Source organism: Bacillus rossius, chromosome 2 (genome assembly GCF_032445375.1).
Source record: "Bacillus rossius redtenbacheri isolate Brsri chromosome 2, Brsri_v3, whole genome shotgun sequence".
NCBI classification, from domain to species: Eukaryota; Metazoa; Arthropoda; class Insecta; order Phasmatodea; family Bacillidae; genus Bacillus; species Bacillus rossius.
This window is the reverse complement of record NC_086331.1, coordinates 5,160,733-5,186,042: the sequence shown is the minus strand read 5'-3', so window position 1 is coordinate 5,186,042 and position 25,310 is coordinate 5,160,733.

Below are 25,310 nucleotides of genomic sequence, written 5' to 3'. Positions count from 1 at the left end.
ATACTTTTTCGTGCGTCCAGCCGGCGTTCATCGATTTATTAGACGTTGTCACCTCAAAACCAACAAGGTGAGTGAGATGGAGCCTTAAGTAGTGTAATTGTGAGGTTCTGGACAGGGTTTATTTGGGCCTTTATGAAATCCATATGCATGTAGGGACCGGAAAAATTCGCGGGTTCAATGACCTGCAGGATTAACTCCATAGTTCTACGTACACTCGGTCAAATGTCACCCACTCATTGGCTGCTGTATTGTGAGACGTCCCAACATAGCAGCCTGTGATTCGATAAAGCTTTGGATGGGTGTTTCTCATTGGCTCAGAGTCATCCAGGTGAGTTGTGAACCAATAGCAGAGATAGCACTGAGGTATAACTATTTGTATTTTAGCCTATCGCGAAATGAATTCGCGAAATTTTCCGGTCTCTATGCATAAGCTTACCTTGAATTTCGGTGACGTCATGACCTTGACGTCCAAGATTTTATCTAAAATTTCTTTAAAATGTCTCATTATGTCCCTATTTTGAATGGAAATTTTCATTTTCTTCTCGGGAAACTACTTCACAATGTCATTAAAAGATCCAGAAGGGCCAGTTACTCAGAAATCCCCACGTTCAATTATCACCTTGACATATAAAAACAATTAAGAAAACTCATAAAAAGATTTGGAAATGCTTAAAAGAATCCTAGATATGTTCATAAAAATCTGTAATATTTATAAAAATAATTTCTCTCTCATTTAACATTAATGAAAGCCAACACGAATAAAATTTTAAAAATGTGTATGTGCTTATGTACGCGCGTTAGAAGTTATACTTCTTTTTTGATGTAAGACACTGAACTAAATGAAATTTTTTGTAACAGAAGTTAAATAAATATCAGTATCCAGTATTAATATAAACACTTGTATAACTTTATAATTCCTTTCGTATACATGTTACAATCATAATTCATTGTTATATCACAAGTGTTTTTGATGTCCAGGATCTTTCGTCGTACTTAATTAAAACAGCAAGCATCGTGCACCACAGGATCAAGGTATACAGGAGCATGCCACCAGGATCAAGGGATGTACTTGAATATGCTATATGGTACTTATACAAATAATCTTGACCAAACTTTCTATTATATAACTATTTTACATAACTACATAGTTATGCGTAAACCTACCAGATTTCTCAGATTAACTATTGCAGGTAAAGCAAACTTCTTTTTTTGAAATGAAATTGTTCATAAAATTTTATAAAAACACACCCGAAACAAATTAAATAAGATAAAAGATTTAATCTTCAACCCAGTTCCTCGCTAATACTGGCCCTGAAGTAGCATGGCCACTTTAAGGGGGTGCCTCCTATTTCATGTCAAGATTTTATATTTACAGCAATTACATATAAACTTGTAGACTTTGTCAATTGTTTAACTTTCACGAAATTAAAAATATATACAGCGCATACTGTTTGCATAATTAGCTGCCAAAGTTACATTTTTAACGTTTTTGGGTTGTACAAACAAGGAAAATTTAATTTAATGCAGAACTGAAACTTTTTAGATTTAACTGTAATGCCACTGGCTACTTCAAGAAATGGTTTGAACTTATTTCAGAAAATATTAATTAATTTTACCTGACATTTCAAAAGTCTCAAATTTTTTTACGATCTTGACAGCCAAGAAACATGAAATGAGTTTTTGTGATAGAAAGATTTTATTATTTACATTTTTAAAATTTTTAAAATTTCCCTAATTTCTTGCTTGAAAATTACGGAATTTCAAGATGGCGGCTGTAACAAAAAGTGCAACGAGGGTGGCCGAGGTCAAAGGTCGAATCTCCCCAGCAAAGTCTCATTTGTGGCTTTGTGAGGGATTTAAGCCTCAGCGGGGACATCTCAAGCCTTTGGCATTTTTGGGGAATGAAATGGGAAGTTTTCCCTCAAAACGGGAATTTTTCCCTTGGAATAGAGAAATTTCTAGGTACTAACTGTGTCCTACGAACTGACTCAGCAGCTGCTAGATTGCTCTAACCTGGAAACTGTGCCGTCTATCACCTGAGACCGCATACAATCCTTCCAGCCAGCATCGAAGTAGTCGCTTCAAAATTCAATATTACTTACTCGTTAACACGAAAAATTCGCGGGTTCATTACGCGCTATGCTAAAATTCAAGACCCTCACTCATAGAAGTGTCGAATCGCAGACCACCCAGTCGAGACGACTCACAAGTCAGCAGCCAATGAACATTTGTCATTTGCCCGAGTGTGTAGAGGATATTGGAGTCTATCCTGGTGGTCATTGAACCGGCGAATTTTTCCGGTCCCTACTTACTCGTTTACGGTTTACTAAGAATTCCGTATTTAGCATATTCAACACAGAATTTCAATACAAGTCCTCTGGCTCTTGTACCCAAGTCGTGGTATCACGCATACCTCAAATGTCCACGGAATACGAAAGAGAGAGCGGGAATCAAATAGACGGACGATAGACGGTGGTGAGTCAGTGTTGTACAATGGACATTGCAGAAGCGTGTCACGCTTATCGTTCGCCTGGATATTCGAGAGACGTTTGTCCTGGAACTAGGAAGAGGACACCTTCGCTTGCTCGTGGAGTGACTAATTGCGTCGTTGCGAACACAACCTGGGTGTGGTTATACGGGGGCTGTGTCGCATTGCACTGCGCAACAGCCAGTGACGCAATCATTGTCCGTGGTGTGAGGAAGCTCTTCGCCCCAGGATCACAATTGTGCTCTCCTTGTTGATCTACGTGTTTCACCAACAGGTGAGTGACTTGATTTTAAAAATATTTGTAGGGGCAGGCATTTTTTGCGAAAAGATCTGAACACTTGTTAGACTGCAACAAGGTAGGCCTATACCCGCACCAGCGGTTTCTTCCTTGTGATTGGCGGCATTCTGCGAGAGAAGTCGTCGCCTTGTTCTACCGAGCCACTCAGGACGCGTTTACTTCCGCGCTGGATCACTGTGATTGGTGTTGTTACAATCGATATGTACCTGGGAGAAACTCACCCAATCACGAAACACAGACGGTGCTACAGTGTTTTAACTTGCAGCTAGTCTCGAAATCTTTTCACGAAATCTGCATGCCCCTACATTAGAGACCAGAAAAATTCGCGGGTTCATTTCGTATTGTGCTAAAATTCAAATAATTATACCTTAGTGCTGCTTCTGCCATTGGTTCACTGTTAATCTGGAGGACTGAGGGCCAATTAGAGACCCTCACTCATAGAAGTGTCGAATCACAGGCCACCCAGTCGAGACGACTCACAAGTCAGCAGCCAATGAACAGTTAGCATTTGCCCGAGTGTGTAGATGATATTGGAGTCTATCCTGGAGGTCATCGAACCCGCGAAATTTCTGGGTCTCTACCTTACATATTTGTTTAAATTACTTTTGTTGGATTCACTTGTATACTTGTGTTCCTGTAGCGAAAAAAAAAAATTAAGTTTTCTATCGCGTTTTATCTGCTTGCTTGCCAAAAAATAATCATGACGGAATTAATGTTAGTAAAATGTTAAGAGTGATTCCCTTGAGCCAGAATAGTTATTTGCATTCTAATTCAGTATGAAAAATTTATTTTTTTAGATTTTTTTTATATATTTTTACATATGTCGCTTTTTTTTTTTAGGATTGTGCCAGTTTCTTTCTTGCGTTGGGGCTTTCCTTTGTTTTAAGTTTTGTAGTAAAACAAAAATGGCCATACCCTACGAATTTCAGTTTATTATCGAATAATATACTAAATACTTTGCAAATATAAACTGTAAACTTTACATTGCAATTGGCTGTCGTTTCCAATTTGTAGCTCTCGTCAGCGATATTTGATATATTTACAAGTGTTACGTTAAATAACTAAAAAAAAATTGTTCTTTTTAACAATTTTTGTTTTTCAAAACCCATTTTCTATGGAATTATTATTTTTTTTCTTTTATCTGTACGGCTTTATTTTAGGAAGGCATTTGCATACAATTTATATGTGCAGTTACAAAACATCTAATTACAAATCCACTAGTTAGTACAATGTTTATTTTAGACCTCACCGAACTGTCTGTGTTTTTTAATAAATACAAACTTGACTGTTTGTAAAAAAAACATTGTAATCTTTAAAGAGTTTATTGCATAAATATTTTGTGTCTGTAAACAAAATTTTTACATGCGTAAGCAATAAAATACGAGAACACGGTTTTATCATGTTTGGGATCATCTTTAATAATGTTTATTAGAAATGGTATCGCTATTTACTTCAATTTTATGCGTTTATGTGGCTGCGCGTTTAAAATTTTTGTAATTTTTTAAATACTATAAAAATATTTCACTTAGAGAAGTTTCCGGTATAGTTAATAACCCATTAGTTATTTATAATACACCTATCCGTCACTTAGCAGGACTAATTCGTTCCTAAAAATGCTCGTGTTATTCGAAATTGCGTATTCTGAAGCATTAGTTTCCATAAATAGCAAGGCTAATTTATTTAATGTGTTCTAAAATTGTGTAGGAAAATATACTTTACGTAATATAAATGCGTTGAATAACACTCAACTATAAATATGTCACACCATTTATCTTTATATGCCTCCCATCGCACTTTGTATGACAAATACGACACAGCGTAACGGGAGTTACGTGGTTATGTACATTATCATCAGTCGGCTGGCTGACTTGCTCGCCCGGGAGTGACCTTCAACTCACGTCGCGTATATTTCCAAACCATCCTTTACTGACAAGTGCAACCGATATTACTTTCCGGATAATTACATTTTAATTTTTCAAAAATTACAGTACCTACTTATTCGCGTATCATCACCTGGTTCACACCAATCCTCTCAGGCCAATGATTATTTTTTTCTTTGCGACATTCATTTAACAACCTTTTCCGCGTGAAGCATCTGTTCATTCCTGTTCCGGCATCTAATGCCAAATATATTCCCGCTAGTACAACCAACAGCATCAGACTTATATAAACTTTTGATAAGAGTACTTATTTCGTACGATTGTGCGCACAGTTGACTTGCTTAAAACTGAGTGCCACCAACATAAGCATGGTCTTCATGACAATCTGCGCGCCGTAATACTTCTAGTTTTGTCTCAAATACTTGAACACGGTGCATTATGAGTAGGGACTGGAAAAATTCGCGGTTTCAGTGACCACTAGGATAGACTCCACGATTCTCTCCTACTCGGGCAACTATCGCCTGGTCATTGGCTACCGACTCGGGACACCTGTTTACTGCGATTCTTATGATTCGATACTTCTTTTGTTGAGTGTTTGCCATTGGCTCAGAGTCCTTCAGGTAAATTGCGGTCCAATCACCGACGCAGCATTAAGCTAAACGAGTTTGGATTCCAGCCTGTCTCGAAAGGAATCCGCGAATTTTTCCGGTCTCTAATTATGAGTGATCAAGCACGTTCAGTTACCGGAAGCTGAATGGGCAGACGTTGCTTTTGTCTGAGTGAATTCCCTGCCACTGGCTAGACTGAGTTCACGACCCGGTTTGTGGCCAGGCGACAAAGGTACGGCACGGTGGCATACGCGCGGACGTAAAAACATTTGGTCCTTTACTCTTCATAGCCGCAATTTAACTTGCCATAGCTGATGCTTGTACAACAGCCTATAGCGTAGACAGACCTGCGCGCGCATCTCTTCCTCTCTTGTTTGGCTATCTGTATCCCACGGCACATCTGTTGTTTACAGAAGTTGAAACAGACTTCGTGGCGTCGTGCTTGACTTTTTTTTTTTGCCTGCCGAGATTTCGTGCTAACTGAAATTTGCAGACTGGCTATTCAAGACTGGGGCAGTAAAATTCATATCGCGCTAAATGAATCCGCACAATCTGATGACGTGCTAAGTAAGGGATAGGTGTAGGGCATCCGAACCTATGCTGGAGGCTGAGGATTGAGGACTGTCGACACCATCTTGAATTGTGACGTCACGGCGGCCATATTGTATGACCATAACTTTGACCTTTGACCTTAACCTTGATCCCGACCGCCATCTTGGATTCGCCATCTTGGATCTGCCTTCTTGAATTCTGCCATTTGATTTTCTAGTTATTACCACCATTTTTGAATTCAGCTATTTTGTTTTCTAGAACTTTCCGACATTTTGTATTCTAGAAGATTATGACATTTAGAATTTTGATGTCACCATTGCAATTTTCGTTATGGTTGCCATCTTGAAAATCCATATTGTTTATGCTAGAAAATCGGGAAAAAATTTTAAATTTTATAACGAATATAATAAAATTTTAAAACAAATTCCACCATTTTGAATTAAGACATCACCATTGCCATTTAATATTTTCTTTTTTTATTAATTTTTTCTGTGATAGTCTGATATTAAGTAATAGTACGGTGGTTTTTTTCGTGTACTACTGATTATTCCTGTCAATATATTTTGATAAAATTCTTCGTGTGCTCATAATTCCTGTCGAGACTTCTGATGATGTTCTCCGAGTGCTTCTGGTTATTTCTCAGATATCGATCTCTGCACGATTTTTTTTTTTACTTAATGAGTAATGCAATTTTATTCAGAGTTACATTTGAATAGTGCATTTCTGCTTCCAAATTGTCACTAAAAATAATTTTATCATGTGGATTTCAAACAAAAATCATCCATTACTCACATGAAAGTTACTGGGGCCCCGGTCGTCAAAACTTATCGATTACAAATAGATTATTAATTGAACATGGAATACAAATTTAACATTTTCCTTTGACCAAACAAGACATGTCATAATCAAGTTTTCACAAAAAAAAAACTAACATAAATAATTTCACTGGGAAAGTTTGTGGTTAAACATTTGTTAGCCGAACCAGTGCGGGACTATATATAATTTAGGTAACTATTTTGGTTTTAACAATTTCTGATATCATTGACTGTTCACTGGCGGTGAATTGAAGCGAGGAAATGAGGTGGCGGCTCAAATGTTAGCCGGCTTGAGAGACGCGTGGAATTCATGTCCATTCAAGAGGAAAGCATGTAAATTTAGCGGAATTTGGCGGTGGACTTGAGTCGGAGAAAAACCGGAACTCTTGGACCATCTCTTGGACCCCACATTCTGGGGGTGGAATGATGACAATCACTCCCTCTGAAGCTGCACTAGCGCTCGCGGTAGCCATGCGCGAGTCCTGCTACAAGATTACCTAGCAATCAGAACTACGTGAATACCAATCTGGAAAATAAATAAACTAGGGATCAGTCCCGTACTCCCTGAGATCGCATCCCTTAAGGCAGTGCCTCCCATTTCAGGTCATGATTTTATATTTATATTAATCACAGATCAACTTTTGGACTTTTTCAATTATTTAACTTTCACGACAATTAAAATATATACAGCGCATAATTTTTGCATAATTAGCTGCCAAAGTTACATTTTTAACGTTTTTGGGTTGTACAAACAAGGAGAATTTAATTTATTGCAGAACTGAAACTTTTTTTAGGTTTAACTGCAATGCCACTGGCTAATTCATGATATGGTTTGCATTTATATCACAAAAACTCATTTCATGTTTCTTGGCTGTCCAAATCGTAACAAATTTGGGAATTTTGAAATGCCGGGTAAAATTAATTAATATTTTCTGAAAGAAATTCAAATTATTTCTTGAAGTAGCCAGTGGCATTGCAGTTAAACATAAAAAGTTTCAGTTCTGGAATAAATTAAATTCTCCTTATTTGTACAACCCAAAAAACCGTTAAAAATGTAACTTTGGCAGCTAATTATGCAAAAAGTATGCGTTGTATATATTTTTCATTTCGTGGAAGTTGAACACTTGAAAAAGTCTACAAGTTTATCTGTAATACTGTAAATATAAAATCTTGGCCTAAAATGAGAGGCACTCCCTTAAGCTAGTCGCTGCTAGACTGCTTCTGGAAAAGGGTCGCGGGTGAGAAGCACCAGAAAGAAACGACCACGGTGACGGCAGAAGGACGAATCAGTCAATCCATAGGGCTGCGTGTAGTTAAAAATTGCGCTCGGGGTCTGGATGAAGGAGGGGAACTGGCCTCTGATTGGTCGGAGGTGACGGCCGAGAGATCGCTCCTCAGACCAAAAGAAAAAAAATTCGGTTTACGGACGATAGTTTAACGTGACAACGTCATAACAAAACATTGATGAAATGATTGCATAATTTTATGAATAAAATTGAATAATTTTTATTGAATTATCACTATTTTGTATGGATACAAAGAAGGAGTGAGATGAAATCTACAATTTAATTGATAAATTTACTTTTATTTGCACTCATTAATTCAAATATGTTTATTACTTTAACGAAGAGATTATTTTAACTATAACTTTTAAACATGTTTGCTATTGAACTTCTTCCAATCTGTGTTATTCTGTTAAGGATAGGACGATGATAGGAAAAGTAGGAAACGAATGGGAGTGTTTCAAGTTTAATGTGCCTCGAAAAAGTCAAATCGATGGTTGTTCCAATCGAGTGGAAGAGAGATAGATGCGGCGCAAGCGTACAATGAGTGTAATGGGACACATCGTAGTGGGACATTGTGCGCAACGGGACACTTTTTCGTGCGTGCAGCCGGCGTTCATCGATTTATTAGACGTTGTCACGTCAAAAAATAACAAATGTGGCCGGTAGCCTAACTTAAGGTCACTCGTGCTCCGAAAGCACAGGCGAAACAGACTCGGGGTTAGTTTACAAGAGGGGCCCAGCGGGTTCGCGCTCTGCCGGGCTAAAAGGGAAAAAGATAGAGAGGTGTGGTGGCGGCCGGTAGAGGCCTCGCTACTTGCCGAACTAAAGTAAAGTAGTTGGCGTCTTCATCACAAGATGTCGAAGGCAGGCCTTTCGCCATCCGGCGAGATGTCCTTGATTCCGGTTGGCCGAGAGGCCAGGTTAAAGGCCCGGTCAGTGTTCTCGGTGAAGTTCGTGGAAAAGGTGGAGGAGAGGATCTGTTAGCTCGTGCAAAATGTCTTAGGGCGGGCGCCGATACGTGCCCGCCAGCCCTGGAACATGGGGCATGACTGGAACTGCTAACCTAAGCTGAGCTCTGGGAAGAGGGCTACACTGGGAGGATTTTTTTTTGGGTTCAATATTTTTGTGCTTTCATCATTTGTGGGGGGGGGGGGGGGTTTCGTTCTGTTTGTCCATTTTCCTTTGTTTTTCTTTGTTTGTTAACCATATTGCTGTTATGGAATATTATGCGGTGTTTATATCCTGTTGACAACAGCAATTTTTTGCTTAATTTGTGTTTTTGTAGTTTTCTTCTACAGACATACATGTGCTTAGCAATGGCGTGTGTCCAAAAGCTTACATAAAGTCATGCACTCCCATTGGACAAATCTTTCAAAGATAATACCCTGGTCGCGTTCGTGGCCTGAGGCGGGAAGAAAAATGATCTTGTACTTGGCTGGTGAAAACACACCGGGCTCTCGGTTACGGAGCTAGTAAAACGTAGCGGGACTCTGGTAGAAAAGATTTTATCAGGAGGAACAATGGGATAACAAAGTTTATATTGGGGTTTTTAGATTGAAAAATTAATTTGTGCCAATTATTTCAAATTTGCGGCACAGTGTGTACTGTGTGTTCAGTGTGTGTACTGTGTATTCTTCCCTTTTTTTGAATGTGTGTCATTTCGTTAAATGTGCATAGTAAAATCTGTAGAAGCTCTGAATGTTTACTGGTTCAAAACCTCATGGCTTCGATAAAACATTTTTCAGGGATTCTTGGTCCTTTAGTTAGCGTAAAACATGTTCCGTAAGTCTAATTGCTTGTAATTGATCTTATCGATACTTTATGTCTGACAGTTTGAAGTCTTTTTCTTGACTGCTTGGAATATGTTTTATTAGCTATCGATGAAGTTCATTTGATTCGGAAATGTCTGGTCTATACATCTGACATTGCCATGACCTGGTCGTATGGTCCGAAGACACTTGGCTTATAGCCTGCGTATAGCATTGTACATGGACTGGTTGAATGTATTTCATGCATAGAAAAAAAATAGACTTCCGTGTTAGGCAGCACTAAAACATATTTAATTCGTCGTACAAGTATCTTGTCTAGTGTTGTTTTTCGTAGAGTGAATAATTTATAAACTCCACGAAAGGGCAAATTTAGAATAATCTTTGGCAAATTTTGGAGGTCAAGGTCAAACGTCAAAATCATTCCATATGGCCACCGTGACGTCACAATCCAAGATAGCGGACCGGTGGCGCGCTCCACACATCGACTCCAGTTTCAGTAAATACTACTATACTATACTATACTATATATTCTATACTATAGTATATACTACTATCATCCGATCATCGAGAAAGAATTAGCCACAGTCAAGCTTGCTACACCTACAAAGCATATGCTTCCTGACTTCCAGACCATCCTCCAATCAGGGCCGACCTCAGGGACCAATCACAGCTCAGATACGCCAGAACACAATCGCCCTTGAAGATGGCTAAAAAAAGGCACGCTGAAACGTTGGACACATCATCATTTATAAAGCCGTACCCTCAAACCAGAAACCAAGAATTATTTATGTAAAAAGTAACATTTAAAAATTATATGTACATAGAGATATTGGTATTTTATTTAGGATCAAAAAAAATTAAGTAAACAACATCCTGTAAGGCAATCAAACGGTCAAAAATAAATCTTATGACGCTGATAGTGTTTAAAACACAATAAAAGAAATCATTTTAGTAAAAAGATGTCAAATAAGAGAAAACTGCACAATATAGGTATAAAAAGTAAAGGGTAATCGAAAGGTAATGAAACAAACGTTATTTTAATACTAAGAAAATAAGAAAATCAGACTCATAATTTTAATAAAATAATTTAAACAGTCACATCAAAAAGTAAACACAAAAATAAAGTAGGAATATTCAATATTAATCCAGTGTTATATATTATAATGCAGGAAAATTAAGCTATGATTTACTGTGGGGCAAAGTGAAATGTCTCTATACATTAGCGGGGCAAAGTGAAATGTCTCTATACATTAGCGGGGCAAAGTGAAATGACCCGATTCACTTTGCCGCACCACGCTATTTTATCATGACGCCTAATTTTCTCGGAACATGTTGCGTGAAACTAAATAACGTTATAATACTTGTATACTGGATATGGTAGAAGCATATGTATTAAATATGAACACTATTTATACACAAATGTATTAATTAAACAGAAACAGTGAGGCCAATTCTTAACTTGCATCCACAAATGAAACACAACGCCAATCCACTACTGCAGTACTGCTTCGTTGGTAGCCATAGATGGTACACTACACAAACAAGTAAAGGAGAAGACAGTACAAACAATAATACATAGATAGCAGCACTGTGCAGTGTAGAGTTCACTTTGCCCCTCGGTTCACTTTTCCCCACTCTCCCCCATACTTCGAATTGTTGGATGGAATATTCCGAAAGGAATGCAATAGAACATGTCTAAAAGGAGCATACAAGTTTGTCGTGCTGCATGTGTCTAGAGAATTCCATTGATTACCTTACTCTTTGGCGCACCCAGGAGGGGGGGGGGGGTAGTGGGTTTAAATCCCCTCCAAAAATGTGAAGAAAAAATCTAGAATGGAAAAATTAAAAACATTCCCAGTCCCAGCAAAATAGGTACGATGGTCTGTGGGCCATGCTCAATCTACCAAACTTTGTGAGATGTTTTCACGTCAGTGTAAGTATACATTATAGTGTTAGTATTACATTTGTAGTCTGCTACCGTGAATTACTTAAATTTTTTTGCAAGTTAGGTTGTGTTTTATAAAAACTAAGAATTTTTTGTGAGCTACGTTTTTCTCAATTTTGGCATAATTTTGGACTGTATTTTTTTGCATTTTTAACTAGACATTATATGTGTGAATTTTATACCCTTTGTTTTTACTCGTAGAGTAAACTTAATATGTGTGTGTGAATGCAGTAAAAAGCAAACCATCATTGTCAGTGATTTAAGTTGCACAGAATGTGGACGTTAATGCATGCTATGATTCTCATGGTATTAAAATAATACTGATTTTGAGCGGACGAGACCCTCGGTTTGACAAAGGTATCTTTGTTTGATTCTTGTCTAAAACAAAATTTTGTATCTTACTAAAAATTATTCTTTTTTTCCCACCAGCAGTATATTCAATAATTAGATACAAAAACTTCTTAAATAGCACCAATTTTCACATAGAAATCCAAATTTTCCCGGGAGAGGACCTCCGGACCCCCCTCTTTATTTTTGAAACCGGTGTTCCTTCATAAAAAAAAAATTCAACCACCCCCCCCCCCCCCCCCCCAAAAAAAAATATTCCTGGGTGCGCCTCTGACCTTACTATTTTATTTGCGAATCGTTTGCATTAGCTTCAAAGCGGAATTGTATACATAGTAGTCTCACGAGACAGTAAATTATTCGCTCTCATCCTGAAAGTAAATTATATCTGCTATTAAGAGGCTTTAGTCTGTTCCACAAAATAATTGTAAAGCGTATTGGATTGGTTTTGACACACAACGTGCAATAAAATCTTAACATAAACTTTTACCTGGTTAAAAAATCTAGTTATGGACATTTAAGGTTAGGCAAAAGAACATTGGTTGTTAATTTTTTGGGCACTATACACATTTCCGTCCAGATAAGCAAGGTCTATGCCGTGGGTGTCGTCATTCAAGAACCAGCAAAGAAGTTTTTGCACTTGAAAGAAGAAGAACCATTGAGTTAGTTCAAGGAAGTGGAACGTTGGTAAAACGCTTGTGAAACATGTCAGACATAATCTCGGTTGAAATGGCTGTTTGAAAATTCGGATCTCAGGTTTTCCTATCTTCATTTTCCAAGAAACTAATCTCTTTTGATGAAAGATCAATCACCTTAGCCTCAAAAAGTTTCTGGCACAAAAACTTAAGACGCGGCAAATGCGAAGAGTTTTATTTTTTAATTGTAATTGTCAAAATGTTTTGTAATAAACGGTTATTGCTCTTTTGCAGCTTACAGTAGGTAAAATGTATTTTTCACCACAAATATGTTAAATTACTGTTTATGTTTGTGCTGGATTTTGTTACAGGAAGATATGCCCGCCTTCATTAGCAACAAGGCAATACCGTGATCAAGCATGGCGACGCAACCTGTCCACTATTGAATTTCATTTTCTTCTTCTGGAATAAAGCAGCACAAATCGCAACCACGTACTCAATTTTTTATGACACGGAATATTTTCACACTGAAGAGAAAAACTTTATTCATGTTAATGTTCTGTAGTTAAAAGAAGTTCACCAGTGAAATGGCTCCGCAGTACTTGTGCATTCTTGATGTGGTGACGGCAAGGGGTTTTAGTTCTGGACACGAGGAAATAGTCCTGTTAGTTTATGTTATCATAAATGTTGCTGAGCGTAGAATAGTTGGAGCGCAACAGCACATTGTGAAGACACTTGCAGCATCTACAGCCAGACTGCCTTCGTTGTCTAATATATCTACGGAAACAAGTCTTACAGAAGAAATGATAACGAATGGAAAGCCGCTAAGAGATGTTCTAACCATTTTTGACAATTATTTGCGGGACACTTTGCATATTAGCACTTCGCCGGATTCGTTTCGGCTCGTCACAGACGGCCAGATGCCACTGAGACACTATCTTCACCCAGAAACTTTCGGAAAGTACATTTTCCTTCCATCATATTACAACACTTTCCACGACCTACGCAAAGAGTTCCGAAAAATGTACGTCCTTTCTGATGATATAAAGACTTTAAGTGATATTATCTCATACCTAGACATAGTTCCAGCAAGCACTTCAGAGTATTACAGCCAAAACATGGCCGAAATGGTCAGTGTCACACTCAAGCTAATAGAAGATGGTGATCAGTTCGAGAACCCTGAATATATCATTTTGGATTCGGAAGTACCTGTGTGTACAGCGATAGATGAATGTGACCAAAATTGTTTCGTATTTGTGAAACATTTACAAAGAGATGAACAATATTACAAAGTGATTAATTTTTTCAGAGGCCTGCATATTGCAGAGGATGGTGTTGCCTTTGTCTACGACGTAAATGAAAAATTTCAAGAATCGGTGGTCCGGTTCGTGGACGAGGAGCATAGAGATTTAGCTCTCTTGCGACATGGCCACAGTGTAGGCAAACAATCCATATCAGTACACAAGGCAAGCAAAGATATATTCACCAAAGAAAATTCAAGTCAGAAAAATAGACTTCGACATTTCAAGTCAAAGGAAGGTCAGGTATTTAAAATGACCAACTTCCCACATTACTGGACACCGCCAACTATCTTGAAATATTTCAACGCTGGAAAACATTCTTGCAAATTGAAACATGACGAGAGTGGAGTTTTCATTATCACAGATCCAAGAAATCTTTCGCAACAAACTGCATTTGTCTTGTTCAACAAAGAAGATAAAGATAAGGTAGCCAAAAGAAATGGACAGGTCGTAGGAAACTTCACCATTAGACTATCTCAAAGCAGTATGCAAGAATTTAAGAGGACATTTGGTAATTTAACCAAGTGTGACATGAACGAAAGGCCACTTCCTGTAGAAGATGTCATTATATCAGGTCAAAAGAGGAAATGTGTGCATACAGATGGCGTCCCTGTGGACACCCATGTGGGAGCTGTTCAAATGCCTAAAGAGAAAAGAGAAAGAGCTGACTTCATTGGCATGCCATTCAATGGGATGGGTAAACCATTAGGCCATGCTTTATTCGATATGAAGTATGAGGAGAATGCAAGGTGTGCAAATCGACAAGACCAGTTCCACAACATGAATGTTGGCGAAGGAGCAACTAAGAGCCAGTTGTTGCCCTGCACGGAGAATGTCACGAATCAGTGCCTGACTAATGCATCTGCTGGACATGCGGGGATGGGCTACCCCATGGTCCAACCTGGAGCTGCTCAGTATAACACAGGATTGCAAACCGCAAACAATGTAATGTATCCATGGCTGACTAATGCATCTGCTGGACATGCAGGAATGGGCTACCCCATGGTCCAACCTGGAGCTGCTCAGTATAACACAGGATTGCAAACCACAAACAATGTAATGAACCCATGGCTGACTAATGCATCTGCTGGACATGCAGGGATGGGCTACCCCATGGTTCGAACAGGAGTTGATCAGTATACCACAGGATTGCAAACCACAAACAATGTAATGAACCCATGGCTGACTAATGCATCTGCTGGACATGCAGGGATGGGCTACCCCATGGTTCGAACAGGAGTTGATCAGTATACCACAGGATTGCAAACCACAAACAATGTAATGAACCCATGGCTGACTAATGCATCTGCTGGTCATGCAGGAATGGGCTACCCCATGGTCCAACCAGGAGCTGCTCAGTATAACACAGGAATGCAAACCACAAATAATGTAATGAACCCATGGCTGACTAATACATCTGCTGGACATGCAGGGATTGGCTACCCCATGGTCCGAACAGGAGTTGATCAGTATAACACAGGATTGCAAACCGCAAACAATGTAATGTATCCATGGCTGACTAATGCATCTGCTGGACATGCAGGAATGGGCTACCCCATGGTCCGAACAGGAGTTGATCAGTATACCACAGGATTGCAAACCCCAAATAATGTAATGTACCCATGGCTGACTAATGCATCTGCTGGTCATGCAGGAATGGGCTTCCCCATGATTCAACCAGGAGATGCTCAGTATAGCACAGAATTACCTTATGTTCCTTATGCCTCAAGAATGTGTGTTCCTTTGGTACCAGAGCCTGGACCACCAGCTATGCAGCCTATACGACATGATAATAAAGTGTACATGTACTGTCATAATAAAACCACTTACTTTTACTAAGTGTCGAGTTATACACGTGAAAGCTAAACATCATGAGTGGATTTACATCTGGGGAATGCATTTAGATGATTTATGTAAGGCAATTTATGTAGTTTTTTATCTTTCTTTATTATTTGTTTTCTTTGGTTAAAATCTGAACTAAACAATATGTTTACTGCATTGAGCCTACTGCTATAGTGAATACTGTTTCGTTTACATTACGTCATATTTATGTCTTTTTTAATTCCATAAATGCAAAGATGCGCTACTGTCTGTTAATTAGAACTGCGCCCTTTCTGGTGTGATATAATGTTGTTTCATTAAATAAATTTATTCAAAAATAACTCTGTTGTCCCATGAACCATACATGTAGTATTCTAGGACTATGGTAGAACTATTCTGTAAACTATTGAAAATAGCTCACGCTTGCAAAGCTCAGTCATTGTATTATTTATGTTGAATTAACTGTAAACATTTTTCATATAGTATTATTATGTTTTACTTGTGTAATCATATCCTTACACTTAATTTTATTTTTCATTGTAAAATGTATGTCCTTATAAACTCTTACGGGTTTACTGTAGTAGATGAAAGTTATTTGTATGTTTATATAAATACCTATCTATACATAATATATTTGCCTGTCATGTGTGCATAACTTTATTACCTTCTTAACATTTCAATGTTATGTATGTAACAATGATTAGGTATATGTATACAAAAGTATATAACATGTATATTGAAATTAAAATGCTTTATGATTTCATGTATTATCTGTTCAGATATTATATAGGTAACCTTGCAAATTATATATTTAATAATATCATCAACATTTAAGTAAATAATGTGTTTAATGCTTCTATGGACATTTGAAAAATAATAATAATAAAGTACACAAAATCTTCTGCCGGCTTGTGAACTTCTCCTTTGTTGTGCAAGGATAGAGTTCCAGCACAAGCCAGAATTTGTCGTAATTTTTCATTTTTATTTTATTTTTTATATAGTATATTATTATTTTTATTTTTCAAATTTTTATTTTTTATATTTTTCGTAATTTGCTGATAATGATTAAGGAATACATGTGTTAGTTTTCTCCGTATGTTCCTTATTATCCCTGTCGAGACTTCTGTTGATGTTCTCCGAGTGCTTCTGGTTACTTCTAAGAATTCAATCTCTGCAGGAAATATTTTTTTTTACTTAATGAGACACGCAATTTTATTCAGAGTTACATTTAATTTGAGCATTTCTGCAACCAAATTATCACTAATAATATTTTTATCAGGTGGAATTCAAACAAAAAAATATTATCCGTTACTCATTCAAATAATATTCTATGAAGCAGCTGAGAAGCACTATCATACATGTCTAGCGAAGCCTTCATTCTCTTGCGACCGTCAGTGAGCATTCCGCATCCCACTTAAAATAAATAAATAATTGTTACTTCAACACAACACGTGGAGACATTTGTTGGCAAGAATCGTGACTACTTGCAACAAGCTCTTTTGCATGAGAAAAATTAACTCTCGCAGCTGAATGGAGACAAAGACAGAGCCATGTAGTCTCGTAGCCCCGTAGACTTGCAGCTTCGCAGACTTGCAGCCTCGTAGACTTGCAGCCTGGTAGCCAGTTGAAGCCTTGTAGTCTTGTAGTCCTGTAGTATCGTAGCTTCGTAGCCTCCTAGTCTCGTAGCCAAACAGCAGCTTGGCCTAAGACAGCTGGAGCCAAAGACAGCTGTAGCCAAAATACTTTTTGGACCAAAATACTTGTGGAGCCATTGACTTTTGGAGCGAAAGACTGTTGGAGCCAAAGACTGTTGGAGTCAAAGACTGTTGAAGCTAAATACTGATGGAACCAATGACTGTAGTAGCCAAAATACTTGTTGATCAATGACTTTTGGAACCAAAGACTGTTGGAGGCATTATATCCTATCGTAAATTGTCGTTCGCATCCTACTGAGTTAAATGTTCAGGAAAATGTACGTCCTTTTCATTAAATGTACGTAGTCAAGTCAGTATTATCGTATCCTACTGATGAGATAGTATCACACCAAGTTGAATTTTCGACCAAATGTGCTTCCTTTTAGTCTAATGCATGTCCTGTGTGTGTGTATTGTGTGTCCATTGCGCGTCCATTGCATACACAGCGAATGTGTGTACTGTGTGGCAATTGTGTATCCTGTGTGTGTACTGTGTGTCCATTTTGTATACTGTCTGTGTACTGTGTGTGTGCTGTGTGTAGGTACTGTGTGTTCAGGGTGTGTACTTTGTGTGTACTGTGTGTCCATTGTGTGTATTGCGTTTTCTTTTTTTGTTTAATGTGTGTCGTTTCGTTGAATGTTCGTAGTCAAATCTCTATTAGCTCTGAATATTTACTGGTTCAAAACCTCTTAGTCTTGATGAAACATTTTTCAGGGGTTAATTATTGGTCCTTCAGTAAGCGTAAAACATGTTCCGTTGGTCTAATTGTTTGTAATTGATTTTATCGATACTTTATGTTTGACAGTTCGAAGACTTTTTCTTGACTCCTTGAAATATGTTATATTAGCTATCGACGAAGAATGAGGTTTTGTGTTTCGGAGACGTCTGGCCTACACGTCTGACATTGTACGTGACCTGGTCTCATGGTCCGATGACACTTGGCTTATATGTATAGCATTGTACATGAACTGGTTGGAATGTATTTCATGAATGAAAAAATAGACTTCAATGTTAGGCAATGTGACAATATATTTTATTTGTCGGACAGGTTTCATGTATAGTCTTTTTTTCGTAGAGAGAATGATTAATAAACTCCACGAAGTGTAATAGAAAACTGAATTTAATTTGGTTTTAAATTTTAGTTACTCTTATCACTGGTCGAGAATCGAACTAAGGATGGATATCAATTGAATAAATCATTATTTAATAAGTGATTTTGTTGACGATTTTTGGAATGTTTCCTGCATTTCTAGGTAAATAATTAAATATTTCCAATACGGCGGTCAAATGTCAATATGGCGGGCGCTCTGGTAATAAATAATTACTGCACTCTATCGGGTGAAAATTAAACTCATATGGCGACAGCACACTCTAACCGACGAAAACAAGATGTCGGCAGCGCACTCTTAGAATACGAAAACATGATGGTGACCTCCAGCACATGAAAACAAGACGGCTGCCTCCGGCTGACTAAAACAAGATGGCAGCCTCCAGCTGACGGAAACAAGATGACAGCCTCCAGCCGACGAAAACAATATGGCAGCCTCCAGCAGAGTTTGCTTTTCCATTGGCTGATTTCTTAGCGAGAACCTTTTTTTTATCCCTGTTAATCGGCACTACCTTATTCGTAGGGACCGGAAAAACTCGCGGGTTCGATGAATTCCAGGATGAACTCCATAGTTCTACGTACACACGGTCAAATGCCACCCACTCATTGGCTGCTGTCTTGTGAGACGTCCCAACGTAGCAGCCTGTGATTCGATAAAGCTTTGGTCAGGTGTTTCTCATTGGCCCAGAGTAATTCATGTGAGTTGTGAGCCAATAACAGAGGCAGCACTGAGGTATAACTATTTCTATTTTAGCCTATCGCGAAATGAATTCGCGAATTTTTCCGGTCTCTACTTATTCGCTTACATCTCTCCTAGCTGGGCGTTATTAGCTCACGGTCGCAGAGAATTGTAGTTAAATAACTACAGTCCAATCATAAACACAGTAGAAGAGTATAAATGTTTGCATTCTATGTTACAACCAAAAGATTCGCAAAATTTCCGTATCTCTACTTATAAGCATATATGGACTGGTAGTACTGGCTGTGATTTGATTCGCCCTTTATTTATTTTTTTAATTTTCTACCCTATTTCAGGTAAAAGAAGGTCAAACAATTTAAGGTTCGGTACACAACTTTCGTTTGTCTAATCTGACCATCTGTCAGTCTGGCATAGGCTTATAGTTCATGAAAGAGAAAATATATCAAGTTTCCATGTCCACATATAATGTAAATCTGCAGAAATATTTTAAAGGGCAGGAACGCCGCATGTGTAGAATGAATATCATAAAACCTTCAAAGGCACAGGAAGGCTAATTAAAGTTAATTATAGCTCGTTAAGGATAACTTTACGTGATTATAGACAATATAGGTATAATTGAAATATTGGGCAATTTTATACTGCAAAATGGAGACAATACACGGTAAAGTATTTTTTTGTGGTAAATAGAACTGAAATAATCATGAAAAATTAAAGATATTTGTAATTTGTACATTCACGCGAAAGAAACTGAATCGATACAAAAACTTTTTTCCTCAGTAATAATGGGTTCAGATTCTTACCCAGGCATTTATGTTTTGTGTTGTCCCAGTACCTCCAATTATTAAAATTATTTGTAAACGGTTCCCTAAACAACTTTACAGTATTAACTGTGCATTAGCATAATAAAACAGAATCAAGTACAATTGTTGAATTTTTTTTTATCTTCTCCATGGTTTAAAAAATGCTAGTACAAAACATCAATAATAATATAAAATTATATTCCAATTTTCGTAAGCGTGAAAAGAAATATTCAGTATTGTTTTTAAAACCATATTTCATAAATGCAAAAATATCCATAGCAATGTGTCGTACAAATTACAATATTTTCCTTGTAGTACCTATAGGTACCTACATATTACAAAATATTTCTTGGCAACTACTTTTCAAATGAATCTTTTGTAAAACTACAAACCATAAGTCTTTGTGTAACAAATGTGAGTTTTTTTACTCTAACAAAGTAATTTTTTTAACACAAGTAATTATCAGATTACTTCAATATAAAAGTTTGCAAGCTAAGAACAAGCATCGATGAACGACACAGAACTCTTTGGTGTGCCAATTATAGTTGCACTTGACATTTTTTTATAAACTTAAGGAATAAAACATCAATGTGAGTATTTTGTTCTAGTTTAATTTTACATTCCTTTACATGGTCTCTGTCTTGCAATTCTATGCATGCCTATCGTGTTTTATTTCTTTCGAAATATATGTTTTGAAATATTTAATTATTTGATTAATATTGCTGCCGTTTCGTTTCTCAATTAATGCCAAATTGTTTAATTTTACCAATTTATTCACGCTCTATAACTTGACTCGATTTAAAAATATATATATTTATAAAGCTTAATATTTCCATATATTACGTGAAATATATCAAATGATCTCAATTTTAAAATTTGGAAAGTATGTTTGGGTATAAAATGAAGAAAAAAAAAAGTACCGTTTGGCAAGTGAACCCGTCACAACCGAGAATAACACGCCAGAGTGACGGGGCTTGTGTGACGGGACTCGTAGATGCATGTCATCTTTGAACGTGACATGAGATACGTTGACGGAATGCGTGTAATGCATATGCAAGATGAACCTGACTTTTATTAGAGTCCCGGAAATTTCGCGGATTCCTCTGGCCTCAGGATAGAATTCAAAGTTATAGGTGTGCTCGACCCATGTTTACTTTCCCATTGGTTGATTTCTTAGCGAGAACATTTTTATCCTTGTTATTTGGCACTACCTGATTCGCTTACTTCTCTCCTAGCTGGACATCGTTGGCTCACGGTCGTAGAGGGTCGTGTCCAGATAACTGCGGTCCAATCATGAACACAGTGCGAGAGTGTGGAGGTTTGCATTCTAGCTTGCGACTAAATGAATGCGCGAAAATTCCGTGGCTCTACTTATTATCCATTCAGATACGTAGAAAAGAGTAGCAGTTTGATTGACCATTGTTAGAGACCTGCGAAATTCGCGGTTTCGATGGCCTTCAGGATAGACTGCACATACCCCTGTACACTCGGGCAAATAACGCAAGTTCATTGGCTGCCGACTTGTAAGTCGTCTCAGCTGGTTTGTCTGTGATTCGATCCTTCTTTGGTTGAGGGTTTATAACTGGTTGAGATTCGTCCAGATGAACAGTAAGCCAATAGAAAAAATATCTAAGAAGTATGTGTGTTTGAATTCTAGCCTATCACCGAATGAATCCGCGAATTTTGCAGGTCTCTAACCATTGGCTGTAGAATTATTGCTAAAAAAAAATGTTAGGTCATCAGCATCGTATTGTCTGAATGCATCTCCTGCTCTATGCTATGCCGCATGAAGAGTCCGGCCGTCCCAGGTTCCCAGAGGTGAAGCTCTGACGGCTCTGTTGCCAGTTGCAGCCCCCAGCTCTCCTCAGTGGGCCGGAGCTGGCAACAGCGGATGACCACGTGTTCACGCCGATAACCCCCCTCCGCTTCCCACTTGAACAATAGCTTCAATCCCTCCTCTGTCTCGGTCATATCTCTGCCCGCTGCACCCGAGCGCTACCTAGCGACCGTGATGAACAGCTGCGACCTTGAAGCGTGCTCTAAAGCAAGAAGTAAGCACGCTGCTGGAGTTCTTGATACGCTATCAACGAGCCAATTATTTCGGGAACCGACATCCCATAAACTCGGGGAAGGCCCTGTTCGACTCAGTGGCGGATCCAAGGGGTGGCACCAGGGGCAAGTGCCCCCCCCCCCCCTTATAAAAACCAGTTGTCTGCTACATTAATATGGCCGACAAAAATGATTGTTTCTGGAACCAATAAAATATTTTAATATAATTAATGAATTTCTTGTAGAAACATAAAATCTGGTGGTTGGATGTTGTGTGTAGTGTGAGTAGATTACATACAAATTTAGTAATTTTAAGAAATTTTTTCTCTGGCTATTCTGAAATCCTAAAGTGCCCCCTCCGATGTGACCCTCTGGATCCGCCACTGGTTCGACTCGGGCTGAAAAAGACAAGTGTTTTAAGGGAAATCGAACAGGTGGAATATTCCCTGCGAAAATACTGTACCCGCTTCTACTTTAGAATTACATGTCATGGCTGATATTTCATGTCCTTTGCATCAAACATTGCAAACAGGAAAACAGAACAAAAAATGAACGTGATGTAGAAAAGAAAAGTATTTAATTTTTATTTGAATCAGTGGGAGGTTAATTACTGCCAAACGGGTGTAGAAATATTATTACATGAATCAGAGTAACTGTTTGAATGCGAAATTAGCTTCCCGAGCATTGGGTGAGGAGATGCGGTCGCATTAGAGAGCTGTGTGTGTGTTGTGATGCGAAGGCCCTCAGCATGCTTGCAGTAACACGAGAAGCCTAAGATGTCCATCAAGTTCTGTCCCTGCCCGAACACGCCCGAATATTCACCTTCGGCCAACCTCGGGACTTGTTTTATTTTTGCGCAGGAAAAATGAATTCAGATATTAAAAGTGGTCGGTTAGGTTAGCTAAATTAAAACCCTTTAAAACGCTATGGACGGTTAGTTAGGTTAGTATAGCTACATTAAAATAAACAGAGAAATATAAATATATATAAATAAACCCGAGGTTGGCCGAAGGTAAAGTTAAAAAAAATTACGTGAATTCCTACAGTTCATCCTTTGTCCCGGTTTGTTATGTCAAGTCAGTTACATTATAAATACTTTAAATAATTCATATTATTTTTAATGTCCGCTTAGTTTGAAAATATTTATAATGTAACTGACCTGACCTAATCGACCATTTTAATTAATTAGGCATTCACGAACACACGGCAAAATAAAAAAAAAATGCGTTATTTCACCTAAACAAAAGAATTTCGAAGTCACCCGAAGGCAGGTATTCAGTATCTTCGGGCATGTCGAATACTCGGTGTGAATCGTAGGCTTCCCGCAGTAACGCGTGCCAGACGGAAAGTTCACAATGGCGCCGTCAGAGGACGCTCCACATTCGGGCGAGCAGCGAAGCTCATCGCGTCAACACAAGAAGAGCAAATTTTCACTCGTCAGTCAATTTTTTTTTTTTTTTTTTTTTTGGCAGATTCTCGTATAATTCTACTAAGTGTAGCCGCACGAATGGTGAAATACGGGGGAATACATGGAATCCGAACGAAGCCGTAACGAACTACCAAAGATAATATGATACGAAAGTGTAACCTTGATTTTTTTTTGTAGAAGCCCACGTGGTATCGTAGTTATTGTAGGCAGGTCTAAAATAATTTTGAGAAGTCAAATTTCCATTTTCGTTCGTAAGAGAAGAGAGAGATGTTAATTAAAAAATTCAGGACATAATTATCACATTGACATATTAATTAATACGTTAGTTTATAAAAAATTTCCAAGTGCAAGTAGAATACAAACCAAGAGTTCCGTATCGTTCATGGATGTTTTTTCTTAGCTTGATAACGTTTAGATTTACGTAATCTGTTAATTATATGTATAAAAAATCCTCTGTTTGAATTTAATATAATATTCCCTACACAGAAAAAAGGGGGTTGTCTGTAAAGTTGGTTTACGGACGATAATTTTACGTGATAACGTCATAAGAAAACGTTGATGAAAAATTGCATACTTTTTAATTTTCAAGTATTATTTTCAGTTTTGCAAATTTAATTTAAAAATTTGTTTAAATATAATCACAAACAATTAGTTTAAAAGCCCGCCTTAACCTGTTTGATATTATAGAAGATTTTCTCGCACGGTGGTTGGCCGGTTCTTGCACGCTCGGCTCAGGCGGAACGTGACAATTTTTCGTGCGTGCAGCCAGCGTTCATCGATTTATAAGATGTTATCACGTAAAAAAAAACCTTTCTAGACATAAGGGATAATATTAAATTAAAGAGTAATAGGTAGAGACCTGCAAAATTCGCGGGTTCAGTGACCTCCAGGATAGACTCAACTACACTCTACACACTCGGGCAAATGCCACCTGTTCATTGGCTGCTGACTTGTGAGTCGTCTCGACTGAGTGTCTGTGATTCGACACTTCTTTGAGCGAGGGTGTCTAATTTGCCCTCATTGCTCCAGATTAATAATGAACCAATGGAAGAAGCAGCACTAAGGTATAATTATTTGAATTGTAGCATATCACGAAATGAATCCGCGAATTTTGCAGGTCTCTAGTAATAGGTAATAGTGTATGTATTATACCCAGTGAGTAATTTCTATATAGGTAACAGTAGGTTCGCAGCTAGAGTCGCAGTGAGCAGCTGGAACCAGTGTCAGCCATCTTTGATGTCGACGTCATGGTCGCCACGTGGGAAGACCTGGGCCTTGAACTTGACCGAAATGCTTTTAAAGTTGACAAAATTCACTGAAATTGACCGAAATTTACCCAAAATTCGCCAAAATGACTATAAATTTCCAGTTTTTGGATAAACAACATTAACCAAAACTTTTTTGAAAAATTGAAAAATTTCTGTCCTCGAGGAAGATAGTCCTCAGAGTGTTTTTTTTGGTCTTAAAAAGAACTAAAAATAGAAAATTTGGCTTAAGAATCCTTAGAAAAATTTAATTCAAGCTTCTGAGCCTGAATATTGAACTTGAACCTTGGCCCTGGTCATCATCTTATATTCCACCACCATGGATTATAGTTATAACTTCACATCCGTCATTTTATTTCTAGAACGTTCTGCCATCTTTGATTCCCACATTATGAACTATGACATCATAGCCACTATTGTTTTCCGCTATTTTTAATTATGTTACGTCCGATATATTAAATATTCGCAAATATAATCCAAAAAATTTCGGAAAAAAATTAAATATTAAAAACGTATATATAA